Source organism: Cavia porcellus, unplaced genomic scaffold, assembly GCF_034190915.1.
Source record: "Cavia porcellus strain 051 isolate PalLab524CR breed Dunkin Hartley unplaced genomic scaffold, mCavPor4.1 scaffold_13, whole genome shotgun sequence".
Lineage (NCBI taxonomy): Eukaryota > Metazoa > Chordata > Mammalia > Rodentia > Caviidae > Cavia > Cavia porcellus.
Window position 1 is genome coordinate 46,192,561 of NW_026947496.1, and position 23,119 is coordinate 46,215,679.

General features: G+C 38.5%; 1 protein-coding gene across 3 annotated transcripts in view; it reads left to right on the forward strand.

The window, feature by feature from the left end:
- Positions 1-2,982: 2,982 nt before the first annotated feature.
- Positions 2,983-23,119, forward strand: part of Sfmbt2 (Scm like with four mbt domains 2) — a 295,751-nt gene continuing 275,614 nt past the window's right edge. Inside the window, exons 1-2 of one of the 3 annotated variants that reach the window (XM_063260158.1) lie at positions 2,994-3,130; positions 22,582-22,778. The gene's annotated coding sequence lies outside the window, so the exon portion shown is untranslated. Of the gene's footprint in view, positions 3,131-20,403; positions 22,779-23,119 lie in introns of those variants that run through there. The other 2 variants (XM_063260159.1, XM_063260160.1) reach the window with 2 other exon arrangements.

The following is a 23,119-nucleotide window of genomic DNA, read 5'->3' on the forward strand; positions in this document are numbered from 1 at the left end:
TATAAATTCAAAACAAATTCATACATTTGCTATTTAAAAAAGCCTGTAAAATGAGCTGGAAAAGCTAGTTAGAATTCCAATTCTGCTGCTTCTGGTTGGTGACCTTCTGCATATTATTAATCCTTTTTCAGCCTTACCTTCTTTCCAGTCAAATGACATTCATAGTAGTAGTGATATGTATTTTTTTTTAATTTTAAAGAAGACAAAAGAGAATAAAACCAATCAAAACAAACCAGTGTAAAAGATACAGGACTTCAAAACACTACAAAATCAACAATGGTTACTATAATGCCTTTTGATGTCTTCAAAATAGCTTCAGATAATTTCGGATACAGTGAAAATCAAACAGAACAGAATAAAATAGAAACAATAAAAACAAAACGATGAATGCAATAAAGGACTTCAAAACAAGCCTATAGTAAATCCCAAATGGCTACCGTAACATGTCTTGCTGTCTTTGAAATAACTGCTCCTGCCATCAGATTTGACAAAATCAAATGAAACAAAAGAGAATAAAGCCCAATACAACAAAACAATGGAAATGATATAGGACTTCCAAAACAAGACCATAGGGAATCAACAATGGCTGCAACCCTCTGATGATCCCCCCTAGACGTCACACTGCATATACCGTTTATCCTCTGAACTTATGATCAAACCACAGGCCCTAGACCTGGAATGTTAGTGAAACACCAAAGCACCACAGGCATCCAATTGCATTTCAGCTCCATAGCTATCATCACAGCATGTGTTTCTCTGGATAAGCCAGTCACTTCTGGGGCGGGGCGGGGGGGGCAGTCACTTACCGAGAAGTGCGGGTGACGGTATTGGTACTTCTTCTTTGCCAGCCTGAGCTCTAGAAGGGACTGGGGTCTGTTCCCCATCTGGCTGTAGCTGTTCATGATGCTGCTTCCTGGACTGGGCTTGCTTGCTGGTGAGGTTTTGTTCTCTCTAGCCCCAGTTTGCAAATTGTGCTCACTCACTGGGAGAGGCTGGAGTCTGTCTTGAGATCAGGGATCTATATTTTTGAAGGTTGACTCTATTTGGCATGGCAGTTATTCTGAGGAATATCAAGTGCTAGATGCTGGGATAAGAAGGCTTTCTCAGCTTTTCCCTCAACTCTGTTTTTTTGAGACAGAATCTCACTATGTAGCCTAGGTTGGCCTTGAATTCATGGCAATCCTCTTGCCTCAGCCTCCTGAGCACTGGGATTACAGGTGTGCACCATCACTAAGGGGCTATTTCTCTTTACTCTGAAGGTGTCTTGATTAATTGCTGCACTGAGATGTTCAGCTGGTGCATTAGCCCATTTTCTGTTGCTGTAATGAAATATCTGAGGCTGGGTATTTATAATGGAAAGAGGTTTATTTAACTCATGTTTTTGGATGCTCAGAGGCCTGGATTTGGCATCTGATTGGCTCTGATGAGGGTTTTCTGGCTCCATCAAAATAGACAAGACTACAGTATGGCAGGAGAATACTCGAGAGGAAGTAATCACAGGACAAGACCAGAAGCCAGAGAGATCCAGGCCCCAAGGTTGCTTGATTTATAGCACGTTGATCTAGGGATCTAACTATGGTCCCCATGAGGATGACATTAATTCCTTCTAAGCGTGAAGACCAAGGGACCTAGTATCTGGAACCATTCTTATTGACTGCAACAGAAACCATGTTTGATCTGGCAGCCCATGGCCCAGGCAAGTGAACACAAAGTTAGCCATGCCACTCCTAGTACCAAAGGACCTCCGTGAGGCTGCCCCTCTGAGAGATGCAACCATCTCTCACTGAGCACCTGGCTTGCAGCACCCAGGGACTTGGGAACACAGTAAACCATACCCAACTGCATCAGCTGTGTGACAACTTCTTGTGGCTCCCACGTGGCTGTTCAACCTGCCGTCAGTGAGAAAGTCTGCACATTCCGAAGATTCGCAGACCCTTTTCCCTTGACACAGTGCTTACCTGGTTCTACTCTGTGCTGCTTAAAATCTATAGTTTTAATTTATTTTCTCTTTATACAGATGTTCCCACAGAGAATGCAAATTGTCATAAATCAAGTAGTGAGTGAGGAGGACATTGCTATCCTCCTGCCTTGGTTTCTTAAAGGCAAGGAGAAACAGGATACAAACCTCCTTCTTGTGAAAAACAAGTATACATTGAAACAGTTCTTCGAAAGGGTTCTGCTTCATTCTGGCCACAGAATCAAGTGCCCAGATCATCTGGAACCATTCTTATTGACTACAGCAGAAACCATGTTTGATCTGGGCAGCCCATGGCCCAGGCCAGTGGACACAAAGTTAGCCATGACACTCCTGCTCAGAAAGTCATCTTCCTTCCCCAGAGCACGACCCCGCCTGGGCTGTCTGCCCCAAGCAGAGATGTAATGAACATTTTCGGAACAGACACCATGTGCTGAGTGCTGTACTGAGCACTTTCTGTTCCTGCTTCTCAGGGTTGTGGACAATATCTGATCCGTGGATCTGGCCCTCAACATTATGTTACCCTGGAAGAATTACGTCTCATTCATGCTGGCTGTTTTTGTATCACTGAGGATTAAACAGAGGTCCTTTGCACTGAGCTGTATCCCTGGCCTTTTTTGGATTTTTTATTTTGAGACAGAGTTTTGTTAAGTCGTTAAATTACCCAAGGTGGATTCAAACTTGGCATCCTCCTGCCTCAGTCTCCCAGAATGCTGGGATTACAGGCATTTACTACCATGCCTGACTCTCATTTATCTTTTTTTTTTTTCTTAGCACATAGTGGCCGGTTATAGAGGGATGGAAGGAACAATTATAAGCATCCTCCCTCTGGTTCTTTTTTTCTCCTCCTTCTTCTCCTTAAAAGCAGAGGAGGAAGGAACTGAACTTTCCCATCCAGTCTGAAGAGCTCATGGCAGGAACCAGAACTCAAGCAAAGTTACAAACCAATACAGTGAGTCTTTCCTTCCTCTGAGTTTCCTGTGGGGTGTGTGGGGTTGAGCAAGCCTATGTTCCTCTCCACAGTGAAAAGCCTGGGAGGAGCAGGAGGACACAGGACAGATGCACAGCCAGCTGCTTCATTAGGAGCACCTAAAGAGCGTCAGGGACCAAGGTCTCTCCACCCTGTTCTCCTTGGCATTAAGACTGGGCCTGGAGGTAGGAATCAAATTCTAGTGGAGTCTTGGTGACCCCCCTAACAGCATTTTCTCCCTCTCCTCTTCCTCCTTCTTTGCCCTTTTTTGGCAATCCTAGGGACGGAACCCAGGCCTCTGGCATGCTGTCCAAGCGCTCTGCCACTGTGGTACGCCCTCAACCTTGCTTTTCTTTAAACTGTTCACACTTCAGGCAAAATAGGACTAATGACCCTTCCTCCATCACTTCTATAGAATTACATCTTTCTTTAAAGAACAAATATTTTGAACATTTGAAGTAATAGTTTGAAAGCCTCCACAAGAATAACTGGGAGTGATTAATTGGTATGCAATTGATATTCCAAGAAATAATAGTTATTACCTAAGTAACCCCCTCCTAAAAAAGAAAAAAGAAAGCAATAGAGGGGAAAAAGAATAGGCAGTTATGGGCATGTCTGAATAGATCGAGCTCAGGTGTTTTTTATTTTTTTTAATTAAGAGATCTGTATGTCAAATTGAGCCTTTTCCAAAAAAAAAAAAAAAAACATACTTTTTTTCAAACATAAATTTCAGAAAGCAAAGACTGCAGAAATTAATCACACTTCAAATGACTCATGTACTAATAATTTTTGAGTATTTTTCTATTACAAAGTGAGAATCCGAGAGCAGAGCCTCTCAGGGGGTTTTTCTGTCTAAATGATATCTGATTTTCTCTTTTGTCTGAAATTCTGCAAAGAGAGTATGTCTTTGCCTTTATTAAAGTTTTGCACTGGAGTTAGTGGGATCCAAAATGTACAACACATCCTGTGAAAGTGAAAGGGAAGGAGCTGTCTAAAAAGGAAGGCAGTGACCATTGTGAACTATTATCATGATTTGAAACCCATATTGTTTTCATTGCTTTGTTTAGCTTGGTTTTATTCTGTTTCAGTTTGTCTAACTGTATTAGATTTGATGGCTCGGACAGCTATTCCAAAGATAGCAGGCTATATTATGGTAACCACTTTTGATTTCCTGTTAGGTTAATTTGAAGCCCTGTATTGCTTTGATTTTGACTGATTTTATTCTGTTCTGCTTTGTTTGATAGTATCAAGTCTGAGGGTATAGGCAACTGCTTTGAAGACAATAAGATGCATTATAATACCCATTATGGTTTTACTATTATCTTCTTTCGAAGTCTTATAATGTCTCCATTGTTTTGTTTTTATCGGTTTTGTTCTGTACTGTTTTGTTTGATTTTATTATGCCTGATGATAACAAGAAGCATCATGCTAGCCATTATTGATCTTGTATTTTGTTGTTAAGTCATGTACCATGTTCATCCTTTTGTCTTGATTGACTGCATTCTGTTTTGTCTTATTTGCTTTTATGCTCTTCAAAATAAAAAGATAAAAAAATGCACAATGGATATTGTAAAAGTGAAAAGGGAGGAAACGTGTAAAAAGGAAAGGTAGTAGCCATTGTTAAGTCACTATTATGTTGTGTTAAAGTCCTGCATTGTGTTTGTTGTTTTGATTGGTTTTATTTGTTTGGTTTGGTTTGGTTATATCTGATAGCACAGGCAGCTATTTTGAAGATAACAAAATATACGGTGGTAGTCACTACTGATTTGCTGTTATCCTGTTCTGAAGTCCTATGTCCCTTTCACAGTTTTGTTTTGATTGGTTTTATTCTGTTCTGTTTTATTTTTTTTTAAATTATGTCTGGTGACATGGGCAGCTATTTTGAAGATGGTAGCCATTGTTGATTTCCTACTATCTTGTTTTGAATCCTGCATCACTTTCACTGTTTTGTTTTGACTGATTTGTTTGGTTTGATTTTAGTATGTCTGATGGTATCAACAGCTATTTTGAAGATTGCAAGAGGCATTACGGTAGCCATTTTTGATTTCCCATTATCTTTTTTAAAGTTCTGTATCACCTTCACTGTTTTTGTTTTAATTGGCTTTATTCTGTTTTATTTTTTCTTCAAAATTAAAAATTTAAAGTTTTGCATCTTTGTTTTGGGTTTAAATGTAAATGTTCATTACAGGAGAACAGCATATTAATGTACTTTTAATATTTGAATAAGTAAATATGCAAAATTTTACTTTACCTTATATTTATATTTTGGTTTGCAGAATTGAACTTAGGGGCAATTTAATATAAATTTTAAGTTTAACCTTACCATTGATAATATAAATTTACAAATGATGACTGATTGCTTATTGGTTTGGTTTTCTAAATCTTTCACAAAGTGAGAATCCTCCTATAACTATTTTTTGAATGGCTTGCACACTTTGCAGTGTATTATAATTGCTCCACAATAGTGACATGTAGTCACTTAGCTCTTCCATGTTTTCTCTTGGTTCCTATGTGGAAGGATTTCAAAGTAAGCCTTTGAAGCTTAATTTCTTCCATGGAGCCACAATTAGAAAACAAGATTATTGGATTGATAGCTAAAGGAGTAACTTTTTTAAAAGCGCTGCAAGCTACTGTGTATTATACTTTTTAATAGAAAAATTCCCACATTGGGCTCTTGCTATATTTCTCTTGGTATCTTGAAACTTCTCCTGGGCATGAGATACCTGGATTTTTCCTGTCACTCCCAAGTTATGGGGTGTTTTGCAGGGATCCATTGATCAAGGACACTACTTGTTGACAACGTTGTGCTGCTGTTAGACAGCATAGTTGGCCATCTGCTTGTACAGTGGTGCCGTTTGACTTTTGGTCTCTTAGTGCTGAAAATTTGGAGGATGCTAGTTCATCAGTTTCCTAAGTTTCTGCTTCCTTCTCTAGTTAAAATATTAAAATAGGCCTGTTTGGTACACTTTAGGATTGCGTGCTTCCCTGATTACTAATAAGTAAGATACATCTGTTGAGGGTAAGTCATCTTAAGTAGTCCTGGAATAAGATATCCAAATACAATGCTTGCCTCTCTTGCTGCATGACCCAGGGAAACAAACACTGGCTTTGAAATTAAATTTGTATCCTTTCCTTACTTGAAGGGCAAATCAAACTACCTCTTGGAATTTCAGATTCTGTCTTTTTGCAATACTAAGGCAAATATCAACCTTGCAGGTTTGTCATGATGTTTAGAACTAATGTATCTGAAGTACAAAAATAACTTTTTAAAAAGCACATTCTGCGTTTAGACACCTTAGCTGTTTCTGTTGATTTGTTGTTATAAATACTATTAGGCCAAAGTATCTTTGGGTAGGAAGGTTTTTCCCAAAAAAAGGCACTGGGGTCAACCTACCATACCTATTAGGTATTTTCCCTTTGGTTACAGTGTGCAGGGATGTGGGAAAAAGTGAACATATTAGGGGAAAATCCAGTTGTATGAAAGGCATAAGTCAGAACTATGAAGCCTTTATACCATGGTCTGTTCCATGACAGGGCCCACCCTATAAGGATTATCTTTGCCCTTGCAGTCCTCTATTGCAGAGTTAGGACATGGCTTTAACAGCAGTAGCAGCCCATGCACCTCTTATTTCACGATAGTTGGCTGTCTTTTTACTGGTCTTGGCGTCCCTCCATATACAGACCTGCCATTGATTCCTTTAAAGGAAGCTACAAAACATGTGACTCTGTGCCCAGTCTCATGTGTCCTTTGAGGGGTGGAAGGAATTCATGGGTTATTATGGTTTGTGTTTATATGTCTGCTCAAAGCCTCATATGGTCACGGGGGAGAGGGGCAGTGCTTTTTAGAGGTGGCCGGATCTAGACTGTGTGATGCTGAGATTCAGTGTGTGATTCTGGGATAAAGAGCGTGTGATTACTACATTAGCAGTTCAGTAATGATTTGCTATATTTCTGGGAAGGGTTAAGGGTATCCCACTGTGGGTACCTGCCCTAAGGGCATGTAGTCTGGATGGAATATAAGGGACAGAAAGAGGGTCCTTGCTTGTCACTTGCTGCTTTGCTGTTTTTGCTGCCTTCTGCCTGCTATGAAATGTTTCTCCTCTTTGATGTGCTTCTGCCATGCCACACTACCTTGGAGCCAGCCAATTACAGATTGAAACCTCTACAAACTGTGAACTAAATAGACTTTTCCTCCTTTAACTTTGTGTGTTAGCTATTTTGTCTCAAAAATGAAAAAAGTAACAAAGTCACAGGATGATGATAAAGGAGGACAGAGCATGTGACTGGGTGGTGGAACTGGAGGAAGTACGGACTCTGGTTACAGCAAACTAAGCAAACAGCTCAGTGAACAACACAAAGCAAAACAGAACCCCCGCACTTACCAACTCCAGGGAAAAAGGAAATCGGAAAGGAAATTGGAAAGGAAAGGAAAAAAGAATGGAAGTGTACTATTTCTCAGAAATGAATGGCATTATCATGATCAGTTAGATAAATACTATAGCTTAACAAAATTAACCAGATCAGGTAGATAGGGGACTGAAGTGGTGTGGGAGGGAGAAACAAATAAATACATTTCCAGAGTAAAAACATCAGTAAGGCAAAAATCTGAAAAATCAAACAGCAGCAGTACAAGCATTTTCCTAGAAATATGAAACTAACTCCAAAAAACAAAACAAAACAAAAAAATCTTAAAAAGTTGAAATGACCTCTTTCTAAGAAATACAATGTTCTTTAAATTATTTGCATATATAATTTTAATAAGATCACAATGTTAGGAAGAAAAAAGTCAAGTGAGAAATATTAATTACAATGTTTCTTAAGTAAATATCTTTTTAAAAAGTAAACACAACTTCTTTCAAAGATTGTGTTTTATTTATGTGACATGAATTTTCTTTCCTTGTAAAAAATAATGACTCTCAACAGAAAAATATTTTCCTATCCCTAAAAATAATATGACTAAAAGTTTAATAAACTAATGTTGCATATTAATACTTTTGGTTTGTGCTTTTATATGTGCTTTGAGTATAATAAAATGCATCCACAAATGGCATTTTGATCTGTATCTGTACAGCCTCTATCACAATCAAAGTACAGTTGACAGATACTGCAGTGGCACATTCCTATAATTCCAGTGATTTGAGAGGCTGAAGCAGGAGGATCAGATGTTCAAGGCCAGCCTGGGCAACTTAAGGAGACCCTGTCTCCAAATAAAAATAATAAAAAGGGTGGGGATATAGCCCAGTGGTGGAGCGCTTCAAAGTTTAATCTCCATACTACAAAAATAACAATCCCCTCAAAAGATGTCATTGGTGAAGAGACGTTTCTGTTACTCCCAAAGGTTCCTTTCTTCTCATCTCAGATTATCCCTACCTTGTGCAATCGCTGCTCACTTTCTGTTATTTTTTAGTAGATTTATCTTTTCTGGCGTTTTGTGAAAACATAGTAAAATACATAGTACATACGCTTTTGTGTCTGTTTTTTTCCTCATCCATTTGAATTTCATCACTGTTGCTGTGTGTATATAGTACACGTTTCATTACTAAATTGTATTTCCTTGCATGAATAGGGCATCATTTGTGTATCTATGGTAAAAGTTTTTGACAACTCTTGAGACCCCTCCCCTTTTTAATTCCTCAAGTCTCTTGATTACAGGTACTTCCTGCCTGCCAGACAAACTCTCTCCGTGGTCAATTATCAGAAAGGGAACAAGGAACTGAGAGGAATCAGCTGCTTCTGGGTAGCCCAGCTCTGTTGCTTAGCAACAAACAGTATAACTGTATTAGTTTAGTGGGTTCTGAACAAAAAGGTAATCATCTTTTATCCCCAGATAGATAAGAGACGATGTCATTTCAAGCAAAATAGGGGAAGAATAAAAACCATGAAAATGGAAAGAAAACACATCTTGTAAATAAAGACGGTGAAACATCCTGGATTCACACCTTTAAGGCCCCACCAAGTGTTCTTGTAAGACCAGGGAATCCTCATTTACATTAATACAATGCGGTAAAGCAGTAGTGTGCAAAAATCTTTTAAAAAAAGTGATGCCAGAAATAATTTCAAGTTAGAACCAAAATAAAGAGAAACATACTAACATTTTGTAGTATTTCTAACCTTTCTTAGTATTACTACTGGGAAGAATCAATCAAAAGTGAAAAAGAGATTGTGCCCCATCTCTCTCCCCCTTGCAAATAAAAGACAAGAATTTCAGTAGATGCTATTCTTAACCATTTTCTGTAGCCAAAGTGACTGATTTACATTTGTTCACCGGATCCCTTAATCTCCCAAACAATGGCATCTGCTTTGTAGGCAAGGTTGCTGATCAAGGTTTTCTGTTTTTAACTTCTTCAAGACTTTTGCCAACTTGCTGCAATAACTTCCTTCTCATTATCGGTGCCCACTCTTAGCACCCAGCAATGTAATTCAGCAGAAAGCTTGGCTGAGAATCTTGGATTTAATGAGCTGAATATCCCCCAGCCATTTAATGCCAAGCATTTAACAATCAATCAGAGATCAGTTTTACTTGGTTTTACAGGATTGTGAGGGAGACAGAAACCCTTTGCCCTGGCTTTTCAGCTATTCCTAGAGCTGTCCTCATCTCCTGACAACAGATTTCTTGGTTTAAATCACGCCCCGAGGGAATGGATATGAAGCTGTGGTCAGGCATTTTTTTGTCAGCGCTGGGCATTGGGTAAAAGACAGTTTTGCAGTTTCATTTATTGTAGGAGCCAAGATGATTGACAAATAATTGGGTTTATACTCCCGTTTTCTAGGATTATAGGATCAGTTCTCCCATCCATGTGTTTAATTGCAGCCTTTAAAAGAAAAGAGGCAGCACATCTTCCGAGCTTCATTTTTTTCCAGTCTAATTTAAAATCTTCTGGTCTTTTTCTGGTTTTGAGTTGTAAAAGACATTCATTGTGTGCAGAATTATGTGTGCAGTAAAAGCACCACAAGACACATAAACAGGAAAGCAGGCTTTGCAAAAGAGCTTGCAAAATCAAAACACATGCTGGGGTCCCCCAGAATTAGTGACAACCTGACTGCTACTCACGGCTGGCAGAGGCAACAGCCACTGTACCGAGTGGGTGTGATCTCTCCTAAATGAGTCAGTGCCAGTTTTTTCCTGTATTGTGACATTTTGTGGCAGTGATTTCTGCTCTGGGGAAATTTATCAGTTAAAAGCACAGACCTAATGAGAAAGTGTGACTTTGCACATTAACAAACGGGTTCAGAAGGGCCACGCTACAGCAGAAATTGATCCTTCTGTAAGACTTCTGAAAAACGTGTCCATGTCTACTACATGCTTTAAGTTTAAAGAACAGCCAGCTCTCTTTTTCTTAATTTTTAAACTAAGTAAGTATTCCTGAGCCATAGAAAATGAAGAAAGAAAAAATAACTAAAGGCTTTGGGGGATCAGAGTGATGGTCCATAAAATTCAGATGTTGGATCAGTAGTGGCACTGAGGTTCTGTTGGTTTTCATCTTTTCTTTCTTCATCTTTCTGAGTTTTGTTTTCACTTTTCCTCTCTGTTTTGAGTTTCTGGTGAGAGGGTGAGAAACTAACAAGGGTAAGACAAAACAAGAAGCACCTCTGCGGCGGTAATGTAATGGGAGCTGTATACAGCTGCATGAGTGAGACATGAGCCCTTTATAGAGTGATAGGATGCTCTGACAGTGGTCAGGGCTGCTGATTGCCACAGTGAGTTAACAGGTAATTGTGAAGCATCTTCTATGTTAAGCACCATTCATACCCATTTATGAGTCTTAGGAAATTTCCAGTAAAGAAAACTTGTTTCTCAAAGCATCTGGAGGGTCTTCCAAGAAGAGTTATTTTAGGGGAAGGATATCCAAGGAAATCAAAGAGGTACATGGGCACTGGGTCAAGTGTCATGAGTGGTCTAACTAGAGCTGGGGATGACATGGGCCAGGAGGGTACTTTTCTTTTTAAAAGCCAAGTAATGAGGATTAATAGTTACTAAGGATTTTCCAAAATGCTGGGAGAGTACATGGACCCTCAGACCTACTGTTATTGAGGATGACGCTTAAGTAGTGCTAATGATGATTGTAAAGAAAGGAATTGGGGCTGAGAAAAGAGTGTGGGGGTCAAACAAGTGGTGAGAGATAGGATTACTACTGGGGAGCTACAGGTGACACTGTGGGGGGGAAGGGGAGATGGGGACTGTACCCCGCCTGTCAGGAAGGTGGTGGAGGAGTTGATGGAATGGAGCATGGCCGTCTGGCCCCTGGGGTGTGTTGTTCTAGCCCTCTAGCCCAGCAGGAGTGAAGGATGATGGTCACAACATACATAGAGTTTTACTCTTTGCAGATCCCAGCTAAGTTTTGTTCTCAGACCCCGATCAAGGATATTGATGCTGAAGGCCCTAGAAAGGAAGAATGACAGCAGAATCTTGTAGACCCTCATTCCCAGCATCTGCAGTCCCAGCATGCAGGGTAGAATCCAGGAGGAAGAGAACCTCTCTTCCCTGGGGGAAGAGAACCAAGGAGAGAACTTCCGACTGCCTTCTCTTCTCTCCCTCTTCCTCACTGCCTTTCCTGTCCTTTCTCCTCCTTTGATCATTCATTGAGTGGTCAAGCAACGAGGCAAGAGAGTGTGGGAAGGCAGTTATGACTAGGTGCCAGTATTATTTCTGAAGTTTGCAACGATCCAAAACTTAACCAACTTGTTGGATACATCCACCTCCACAAACACACACGTGTTTCCAGTACGAAAGTAAATCCAGATGCCAAATAATCTTTCTTTTTCAGAGGCTGTTAGGGAAAGTGACATTCATTCTTTGCATCCTTGCCTCAGATTTTGGGAAGACAATACCACCAAAGATAAGTCCTCTTCCCTGTGAAGATGTATTAACAAAGGAAGAGATTTCTACATTTATAGGAAAATGAAACAGAGGGAAATTATATCATCGATGAAAATGGCCTCATCTGGGGGTACAAGGTCCTTTTTCAAATATGAATTAGTAAAAATTAAACAAAAGTAAGGTCTCTGTATCCTCTTTTTCAGAGAAGACAACTAGTGGTGCTGTGATCAGAGTGTGGCCCTGGTGGCCAGAACAAGGTTTGCAGAAGCAATGAGCTGAGAATCAAGGGCAGTGCTGGATTGCAGGGGACGGGCTAGTGACTGGGCGCACACCCACTGCAGCAGCACATGGCTTGCACACCTCCACGCCTTTCTAAGTCCACAGTATTCATCCTGCCAAGAGGAGGTCTCGGAAGTGGGATGTGCATGGGGATGCTTTTATTTTAGAGAAAAAGTCAAGCAGATGCTTTGACTAGAAAGAAGCTTGCTGAAGTTTCATGGAGAATTCATTCCCAGCACTGTGGTGTAGAGATGTAAGGAATTGGAGAGGCTGGTATCTCTGCCTTTTCAGCAAAGGAAGTCCTGACTAGGCTTGGGTCTTCTTCAATAAGCAGACATAACAGTTCAACATATTTGTGGAAATTCTTACATAAAATCACTTAGCAAGTACTTTGGGTTTTGAAACAAAGGGTCAATATAGGTCATTGATCGGCTCGTAGGATTGTTGTTACTGCCAAAAATGAAGCAAATTAAGTGAGCATCTTGAAAAGAAAGACAAATATAACAATTGAAGGAGTATGTGTGTGTGTGTGTGTGTGTGTGTGTGTGTGTGTGTGTGTGTGAATTAGGAGGATGGAACACAGGGCCATCACTCTAAGCTATATCTCCAGCCTTTTTGTTTATTTGATGGTTTTTTTTTGGTGCTGGAGCTCGAACTTATAACCTCTTACTTACCAGGCAAGTACTTGAGCTGATCTAAATCTCTGGATCCTGTCTCCAGCCTTTTAAAATATTTTATTTTGAGGCAGGGTCTCAGTAAGTCACTAAGTTGCCCAGGATGGGTTTAAACTTTTGATATTTCTGCATTGGCCTTCCAGAGGGGTCAGATTATAGGCATGCAATGCCACACTGGCTAACACCTTCTTTCTTATGCTTCAGTAGAAAGAATTCAGCACTCAGCCATAAATTTTGTTCATTTGAACACTACCCATCAGGATTATGGTGAGTCTCCAAGCTGTCCCTTGGTCAGAAAGCTATTCCCCACTCTCTTATGTTAGATTTTGACCTTTCTTAGTGACCTTATAATTTCTGTTATTTCCAATACCATGTTTTTCAAATCCCATCTCCTTTACCTCCTGACTGTGTTACCATGGGAAGTTGATAGACCTCTTTGAGTTTCTGTTTCCTCATCCATAAAATGGAATAAAAACACCTGCCTCAGATGCAGAACAATTTTCAACAGCTACTCCATGATATGCCCTTAATAATGTTGGCTTCATTCTCTCCTTTCACCCTTCTTCCTGTCTTCCACCCACAGTGCCTGATTCTCTCCTTACATAATAACACCTGTAGTCTGCAGTGCATGGTTTTATTTCACTCTTTAGCCACAGAAAGAAAAAAAGAAAACCCATAATGGGAACAATCGTGTGAATTAGGGGCTTCACGCTGTCTCTCCTGTTGCCAGCAGTTCAGATTCTCTAGGGACTATGCTGACTAGGAATCGTGGCAAAATGAGGAGCTGCACGATCCACTAGATGACAGCATTTCACATTCAAATGATAACAGTTCTGACTGCAGCACACAAAGGAGTGGGATCGGATGAATGTGGAGGTCTAGAGTGAATTTTCTACTGCTCTGACAGAGGACTAATATGTGGAATATAAAAAAAACAAAAAATTAAACTACAACAAATTAAAGATCTAGTCAAGAAATAGATTAGAGAAACATGAACACACACGTCACAGAGGAAGAAATACAAATAGCCAACATATACATGAAAAAATGTTCAACTTCTCTGGCCACTAAAGAAATGCAAACTAAAACAATGCTCAGATTCCATCTAACACTGGAAAGAAAGTCAATCACTAGGAAATCAAATAATAACAAATGGTGGCAAGGCTGTGGTAGAAAAGGAACATTTTTTTTTTTCATTTTTATTGGGAATGCAAACTAGTATAATCATTATGGAAATCAGTATAGAGATTTCTCAAGGAATTGAAATTAGACATTCCATATGGTCCAGCAATCTTCCTGCTAGGTATCTTCCCCAAAGAGTTTAAATCATCAGGCTACAGTGATACATGCCTACCAATGTTTAGCAGCATAATCTGTAATAGCTAAATCCTAGAAGCAGCCTGTAAACCCACCAATAGATGACTGAATAAAGAAGGTGTGGTATCTGTATACAATGGAATACTACTCAGCTATAAAGAATGACAGATTTGAGGCATTTGCAGGAAAATGGATGCACCGGAAAACATAATGTTGAATGAAAATGAATTGGACACACAAACTTAAATACCGTATGGTATCCCTCATTTGAGTGAGGCAAAATATAAACAAAGAAAATGATAAAAGATGGATAGAAAGGGACAAGGGACAGATCTTGTCCACTAGGGAAATGGTTCAAAGGAACAAGGAGAGGGGCAAAGAGAAGGGGTAGGGGAAATGAAAGGAATAAAGATATACTATGTAAAAGAACCTAAAAACCCCATCAATGTAAGCCATTTGTTGTAGTCAGGGGTTGTGCAGAGAACAATTAAAATCAGGACACAGATTTTATTATTTATGATGATCACCCAGAGTTAACACAAGAAAGTGCAGGATATTATCCACAACACTAAAGACACAGAATATTCAGCCAAGGGCCTGAATCTCCTAACAATGTCCTACATGAGTCCAGATGAAGACCTAGAGCCCAGGGCAGTGCCTCCCATGAGTCCAACTGGAGGTCTAGAGCCCTCGAGAATGACTCACGCCAGTCTGTTTCTTGGATCCCTACTGAGAAGGCCGAAAGGTCAGCAGTGGAAGCTAGAAAGTCTATGTCAGTGGGGTGAAGGAGCTGTGCTGGTAGGCTGAGGGTTCTACACTGGAGCCAAGAAGTCATCCTCATGATAAAGACAGAGTTGTCCTGAAAAGCACCACAGCCATCTTCAGTGACGTGGAGGCCCTGAGCTCCTCCAACAATAAGCATAGTTTGAGTACATGCCAGAAAGCCAGCATGACAGCTTTGTCCTGGAGATTAAAGAGCACATGTCTTCCTCTCCAGAGCCAGAAAATGATGCTTAGTGTAAGGAACAGAGCTTCTCCAGGAGAACCAACAGCTCAAACAGCAACACTTAGAGAAACCCACAATACCTCTCTTCTGCTCCACATCTCTATATACGCTGGCAACTTTCCTCAGGTGGAACATCTCCACTCAGCACCATGCTAATTTAATTTAGCTGGAATTAAGTTGGCCACCAGTTTTTAATGCATAACATCATTATAAGCCATAATGTACTGAGACAAATAGTACCAATGGGTATGAAAAAAGTGATTGGGAAATCAGAGAGAGGGGAAGACAGAGGAAGGAGATTAAAAAAAAATAAACAAGCTGTAGTATGTACCCAAGATGATTTTAAACTGTATGAATTGCAGACATGTACTAATAAAATGAAAAAAGTACCAAAATATTAATTTTTACAAAAGATTTATTTCTCTAAATGAAGGCAGTTGCCAGAAACCAATATTTAAATTGAGACATACTCGGTCAGGAATACATTAAGCCATGAGCACTTTAGCATGGCCTCTTATTAGGATATAAAACTTGGCCTCCAGCCCCCTTCACTGAGGGGCAGAAGGAGCTTGGTGGCTTCAAATGAAAGGAACCTGAGAAATGAATGATTGTCCAGCCATTGTTAGGAAGAAACAGCTGAGATCAGCAGGAAGGCACCAGGCACTTGGCAGGAAGCTACTCGGGGTGGGCAGTGACTGGGGTGCAAAGGTTCAGGGCAAACTATGGGAGGTGTTGAAGTAGCCCACAGCTTTCCCTGGCTGTTCCCCAGGGAAGATCCTTATCTTTGCATCTGACCTTCTCATTTTAAATACACCCAGAGCAGTTGAGAGACCTGGAACATGGTCCTCACAGTGGAGTGAGTTGCGTGGGTCTGGCTGAGGATTATCAATGGGCTCTTTGGCAGCCAATGTGGTATCCCCGGGCACAGGTCCAACTGTTCCTGCCAAGAGCCATAAATCAGCAGTTTTAACCTGTTGCTGAGAAGACTGCATAGTTATTTTTCCTGTAGCCTTTAGCCCCCAGCTGAGCTCTTGGCTAATTAGGCTCTGAGGAGCCAGAAAACAGCCTGTTACTGATTGTCTTTTCTGAAAGACATGTGGCTGCATCTGAGATTTTAAGTTTTGATGTTTGCTCTCTAGTCTAAGCCTAAAGTATTCAAAATATAGCTTGAATACCTGCATTTGGGAAAAAAATACATCGCAAAGGATATGATGAGCTCATACCATGAAGAGTGAGCTCATACTTGTCCTCAAGCACTTTCAGTCCAGTTGGGATTATGCAGTGCAAATAAAGTGAATTAATTAATTTAAAAGCATTCCAAATAAATAGTAAATAGTGTACAAAATTTCTGTGGAATGAGTAATCAATTGGTAATAGAGTACACACATGGAGCTATAAAAGGGTAGGGGAGGGTTTCATGAAAGAATTATCATATTAGTGAGATTTTACAGAGTGGATAACAACAGATGGAAGAGAGAAGGATTTCACAAGCTTCTAGAGAGAATGAAGTGGTCACATACAGTGAATCAGGATCCAGAATGACTTGAGATTTCCTGATAGTTTGAAGTGAAAAACAAACATTCTTTAAAATGATAATTTCTCTAAACCACCAGCAACCTAATGGAAAACATAATAAAAATAAGATACTGTGCACAATGGTGAAAAAGTTATAAAATACATAATGATCAAGTTACTAAGAATACACAAAACCTGTATAGAGATCATCTGAGTAAATGGAGATGTAGTCCTGATGTAATGGAGATGTGGTCCTGAGTAAATGGAGATGTAGACCATGACCATAGATGGTATGACCTAATAAGAAATCCATACATTCATTTTAGTCACAATAAAATTCCAGATATGTAAAATAATTAAGATTAAAAGATCCAAGAACAGCTGGGGATTTAGCTCAGCAGCATAAGCACCTGCCTTACAAGCAGGCGGTCGTGAGTTCGATCCCCGGTATCAATAAAAAAAAAAGATCCAAGAACATATCAATCAGTAATACATGCAGATTAAAAATAAGTGGACAAAGAAAATAGATCGTGCTACCACTAATTAAGAGAAAGTAAGAACAGCGAAAACTTCAAAGCAAGGAAAGTTACCAAGGATAAAGCAGAGCATTACATAATGAAAAAGGAGTCAATTCTTCAAGAAGCTGGCACAACCGTTAGCATGCATGGTTTAACAACAATATGAGGCAAAAGTAATAGAACTGCAAAAAGAAATACATTAATTCACATTATGGTTGCAGACTTCAATAGCCTTCTATCAAAATGAACAGACTCAGCAGAAACAAACTCAGAAAATACATAGTTGAACACAATAATGCTATCAATCAAATGAATATAATTGACATCTATAGATTACTTCATCCAGCACAGCTTCTGAAGCCCACATAGAACACTCATTTAAATAGATCACATTCTGGGCCATGAAACACACCTTTAAAAATGTATAAGAATGTAAAAAGTACTTTTTAACTTTATGCAATATCTGTTCTCAGACCCAGTAAAGTTATACTACAAATTAATAGCAGAAAGACAATTGGAAGCTGGGTGTGGTGGCACATGCCTATAATTCCAGGGTCTGGGAGGCTGAGACAAAAGGATCATCATGAGTTTAACAAGGCCAGCCTAAACTACTTAGTGAGATCCTTTCTTTAAAAACCAAAAAGAAAAAGAAAAAAAAGAAAGAAAGAGATAACTGGAAAATCCCAAATACATGAAGATTAAAAACACAAATAATTCATGAGTCACCAAAGAAATCCCATAGGAGATTCAAAAGTACCTTCAAATAAACAAAAATGAAACAATAAAAATTCACGAGATGTAGCAAAAGCACTGCTTACAGGGAAATTTATAGCACTGAAAAGCACATACTCGAAAATACGAAAGTGTAAAATCAGTAATCTAAGTTTCCACCTTAGGGAAAAAAAGGGCAAATTGAATTCAAATTAGAAGAAATCATCAGAGCAGAAATCAATGAAACTGAAAATAGAAGAGCAATAGAGAAGAATCAGTGAACTCAGAAGCTGGTTCTTTGAAAAAGCTCAAAAAAGTTGAAAAGCCCCTCTCAAGTTTACTAAGAAAAAAAGAAGACATACATTACTAATATTAGAGATGAAAGTAACGGACATCATTACAGATCACATGAACTTTAACAAGATAATAAAAGAATAGTATGAGCAACTCTATACAATCAAATTTGATAACCCGAACTAATTTCTTGAAATATGTAATTTGCCAAAGCTCACACCAGAACAAAATTTCTATTTGGGTAGTACTAAGTAAATTGGAAAGATGATTAATAACCTCCAGAACAGAAAGCATCAAGCCCAGATGGGCTCACCAGTGAATTCTACCAAACATTCAGAAAGAAGTACAGTAATCTCGACGATGTCTTTCAGATGTTAGAACCAGGGGAATATTTGCTGACTCATTTATGAGGCTGGAATTACCCTAATACCAAAATAGAACAAAGATATTATAAGAAAAGACAATTATAGATCAATATCTCTCATAAACGTACATTACTATAGCTTTGTAGTTTGAATTCAGAAAGCATGAACCCATATAAATTTTAGTATTAGCTTATCCATTTCTACCAAAAATAAAGGAGATGTTGTTTTAATCATCATTGTACTGAATATGTAAATCAATTTGGATAAAAGAAGTGTCCTCTTTGCATTGTTCAAAGTTTTTTTGTCTTTAAAACTGGTTCCATCTCTTTATTTATTATAGATTTAGTTTCAGCTTTTACTTCTTGAATCATTGCTGATGGTTTGTGTGTTTCTAGGATTTTTTTCTGTTTCATCTAATGTGTTTGAGGTTATCTAACGTGTTGGCATACAGTTATTCATAGTATAATCATATAATCTTTTTCTATTGCTGTAAAGTCAGTAGTAATGTTCCCATTTTCAGCAGTAACTTGAGTTAACCCTGTTTCTTCTTGGTCAGTTGTCATAGTTACTTTTCTCAACACCCACAGGTAGAAGGAGTGGTTTTTTAAACTCACAATTTGAGACTTTTCCGTCCATACTGGGTTGGTTCCAGGGCAGTGTGGTGTGACAGACGGGCATCAAAGAGAAGAAACAGTTCCTGGTAGGCAGAAGGTACCAAAACAAGCAAGAGAAGACTACAGTTCTTCACCCTTATATCTTATCCAGGCTACTTAGGGCAACTAATACTCACACCCGTAATCCTAGTGTCCTTGAGCCTAGCATTGCACCATGGAACAGTCTCAGCATCGCACCTCTGAAAAAGCCCTACCTCTGACTGCATGAGGCTTTGCGAGGACATCCAGACATAAACCATGACATCATTCTACCTATATTTTGTCAATTTGTTGCTTTCCTCAAAGAAGCTGGGTTGTGTTGATTCTCTTAATTCCTTTCTCATTTTAATTGATTTTCTTCCTTTTCCATGTTTTAGTTTAGTCTAATTTTTTTAAGGTTGAAAGATCAGATTACTGACAAGATTTTTTGAGTCTTTCTTTAATATAAGCATTTTGGGCTATAAATTTTTCTCAATGAACTGTTTTTGCTGTATCCTATGTTTTTGTATGTTATGTTTCTATTTTTATTCATTTCTACATATTTTATAATTTTTCTTGTGATTTTTTTCTTTTACCCATTAGTTATTTAGGAATATTTTATCTAATTTGCACATATTTGTGAATTTTACAAATCTTCTGTTACTAATTTAAAATTTCATCATATGTGATCATGGAACATAGTTTGTATTACTCCAATTTTTTGAATTTCTTGAGATTTATTTTGTGAACCTGAGAAATTAGTGTGATGTGGTCAGCGTTCCATAGAACTTGAGAAGAATGTTGGATGTATAGAGTATCAATACAAGGAAAAGTGCGAATGGGACAAAATTAAGGAGTTACAAATTCCAGACTTAAAGATGGCAGAAATTAACCAGTCATAAAATGAATTCACATATAAATAGAGCTGACTGAAGTGAACTGTGAGTCCATCTATCATGAAAACCAACTTTTCACATTCAATTTTGCAAAACTCTACCAAGAAGTAGATAGATTTTTAACTTGTGTTGAGGTTTTGTTGCTACGATTATTGTTTTCTTTTGTTTCTTTCGGGTGCTGAGATTTGAACCCAGGTCCTCATGAATGCAAATGCTCTACCATTGAGCTACATCTTCAGCATTCTAAATCTTTTAAAAGAATTTTTTGTTATTATTTTCATTTTTTCCCTTCCCTTCCCTTCCCTTCCCTTCCCTTCCCTTCTCTTCCCTTCCCTTCCCTTCCCTTCTCTTCCCTTCCCTTCCCTTCCCTTCCCTTCCCTTCCCTTCCCTTCCCTTTCCTTCCATTCCCTTCCCTTCCATTCCCTGCTCTGACTATCCCTTCTCTTTTCTTTTTTAAAAGGTCATACAATGCAGATAAAATTGTGGGCTCATCAGTTCCCTGTTTGTGTTAAAATAATAGAAATAATGCTCACTCCAAGATGTCTATATCCGAATCACTATCCCAATTGTAACCTATGTATTTAGGTATATGTTACTTAATATGGCAGAGATTTTACTGTTGGCTTTGAGTTAATGATTTTGAGATAGGGAGATCATAATGTGGTGCAAAGTTTCTTATAAGAGGGTCACAGGAGAGTCAAGGAAAGAATGGAAATGTAATGAGGTAAGCAGAGGTTGAAGTGATGTGTATTTAGTGTGGATGAAGGGTTCTCCAGCTAAGGAACATAAGCAAATTCAGAAACCTGGAAAAATGGAAAGAAATTGATTTCCCATAGTCTCAATAAGGAATGAAGCTCTGTTAACACTGATTTTAGCCCGTATGACCCATCTCTGACTTTTGACCTTCAAAACTGTAAGGCGATACATTTGTGTTGTTTTAAGTTACTAAATATTTGGTAATTTGTTATAGCAGCAAGAGAAACTAACACACCTAGGAATAGATCATTTCATTTTGTAACTTGCTTTATTTCAATTGTTTAATAAAAAGTAGTGAAAGTTAAATATCTACACTCGTGTCAGATCAATTGAGTTCAAACTCCACTAAGTAGCACAATGAATTGGGTAAATTGCTTCTTTGGATTTCAAATTATACTTTTTACAAAACAGAGATTATTATGTACTATATTATAATTTCTTAGGATTATTGTAGGGGTTAAATGAGCTAATACATGTAACCTGTTAGAACACTAATGAGCACATAGTAAAACAATGCATTTTGGCTCATTGATACATGTGGTGGCATATTTCAGAAGATTCTAGAGCTAAAAAGTGGAATTTGAGAATTTTATGTTGCTGCATCTGGGCTACTATGCCAAAACCGTATTAATTGCTTAAAATCTATACAGTGGGTTTGTTGAACACTTACACTCCAACTCAATGGCTGAAAATGTTTCACAGTGCTCAGAAACCAAGCTCACCAGCAGCTGCACAGCTCCCTTGGGAGGGATTCTTTCTTTGTTCCTCTTTCAGTTTCTGAAGAGACCCTAAGAACATTTGTGCCATCTGGTTTTGGTGGTTCTTTAAGACCTGTTTCATTTCTGTTTCAAATACTTCAGGTTATGCTCCAAACTGTTGCAAAACCAACATGGGTATGCAGTTTCTGGTTTGCCGGAGAGTGACATTTTTGGTGACTTCCTCCATCCCCTACTTAAGCTGCAGCATGTGTAGGATTTTTATTTAAGAGTCCCAATTTTGAAAAGCCTCAAATTTGAAGGAGGGTGGTCATTAACAAAGATGGCATTTGGAGTGTTCCCTACAGCTACAGTATGCAAAGGTTGCACTAGAACATCAAAACTGTGTGAAGCAGGCACTTTCAAGGCCAGGGTTTTAGAGGAAGAGAAATTGCCTCATCCCAGGTCATACAGATTTATGTTTATGTTCCTTTCTAAGAGTTTTATAGCTTAAACTTAGGTCATTTGTCACTCCTAAGTTAAGTTTTATATATGATAGGAGATACAGGTTCAAACTTACTCTTCTTCTTGGTTTTTTTCATCTGGATATCGAGTTGTCACAGAGCTGTTTGTTGAGGACTATTCTTCTCCCCACTGAACTGACCACACTTGTCAGAAATCAATTGACCATGAATACAGAATTTGTTTTTGAATTCTCAATTCTGTTTAAATAATATATGTTTTTCTTCATGGAAATATCATACAATCTTGATTATTGTAGTTTTGAGCAAATTTTGAAACTGGAAACTGTGAGTTCTACTTTGTTCTCCTTTCAAGATGGGTTATTTTGGGTCTTTTGCATTTCTGTATGAATTTTAAGATCAGCTTGTCAGTTTTTGAAAATAAATACAGGCAGCTAGGAATTTTACTGGGATTGTGTTATTCTGTATATCAATTTAGGATATATCTCCCTCTTAACAATATTAAATCTCCAGTCCATGAACACAGGATATTGTTCCACTTATAGAAGCCTTTTTCATTTTAGTAATGCCCTACAGGTTTTGGTGTATACATTTTGCACTTTATTAAATTTATCTGAAGCATATATTTTAAACTATCTTGTTTATCTTTTTTGTTGTTTCTATTGTTTTTGTTTTGAGTTGGGGGTATTACTGTGTTGCTGAAGTTGGCTCCAAACATCTGGACTCAAGGGATCTTCCTGCCTCAACTTCTCAAGGAGCTGGAAGGGGGGGAACCGTGGCTGAGCAGAGAAGGAGTGGTGCTGGTGAGACTCCGAGAAGATGAGCTAGAAACAGGCAATTGGAAGAAGAGGAGGGACATCCACCCTGATCAAAGGGTCAGTGTGAAAGGGGGGACTCATAGATCAACCAAGAAGCTAGCACAGAGGTAAAGTCACTGTGTCCACTTTTACCCAAAAAAATATTTATCTGCTATTATAAGTTGAGTTATTTCCTTACTTTCACTTTCAGATTATTCCTTGTTAGTGAATAGAAATATAGTTCACATTCATACATTGATTTTGTATCCCACAACCTCGCCAAACTTATTTGTAGCATTAATGAATTTTTACAGATTCCTTAGGAGTTTCCCTATACAAAATCACTTAATCTATGAATAGTGGTGGGTTTTTAAATTTTCATTTTAGATGTTTTTATTTTTCTTGCTTAATTACACTGA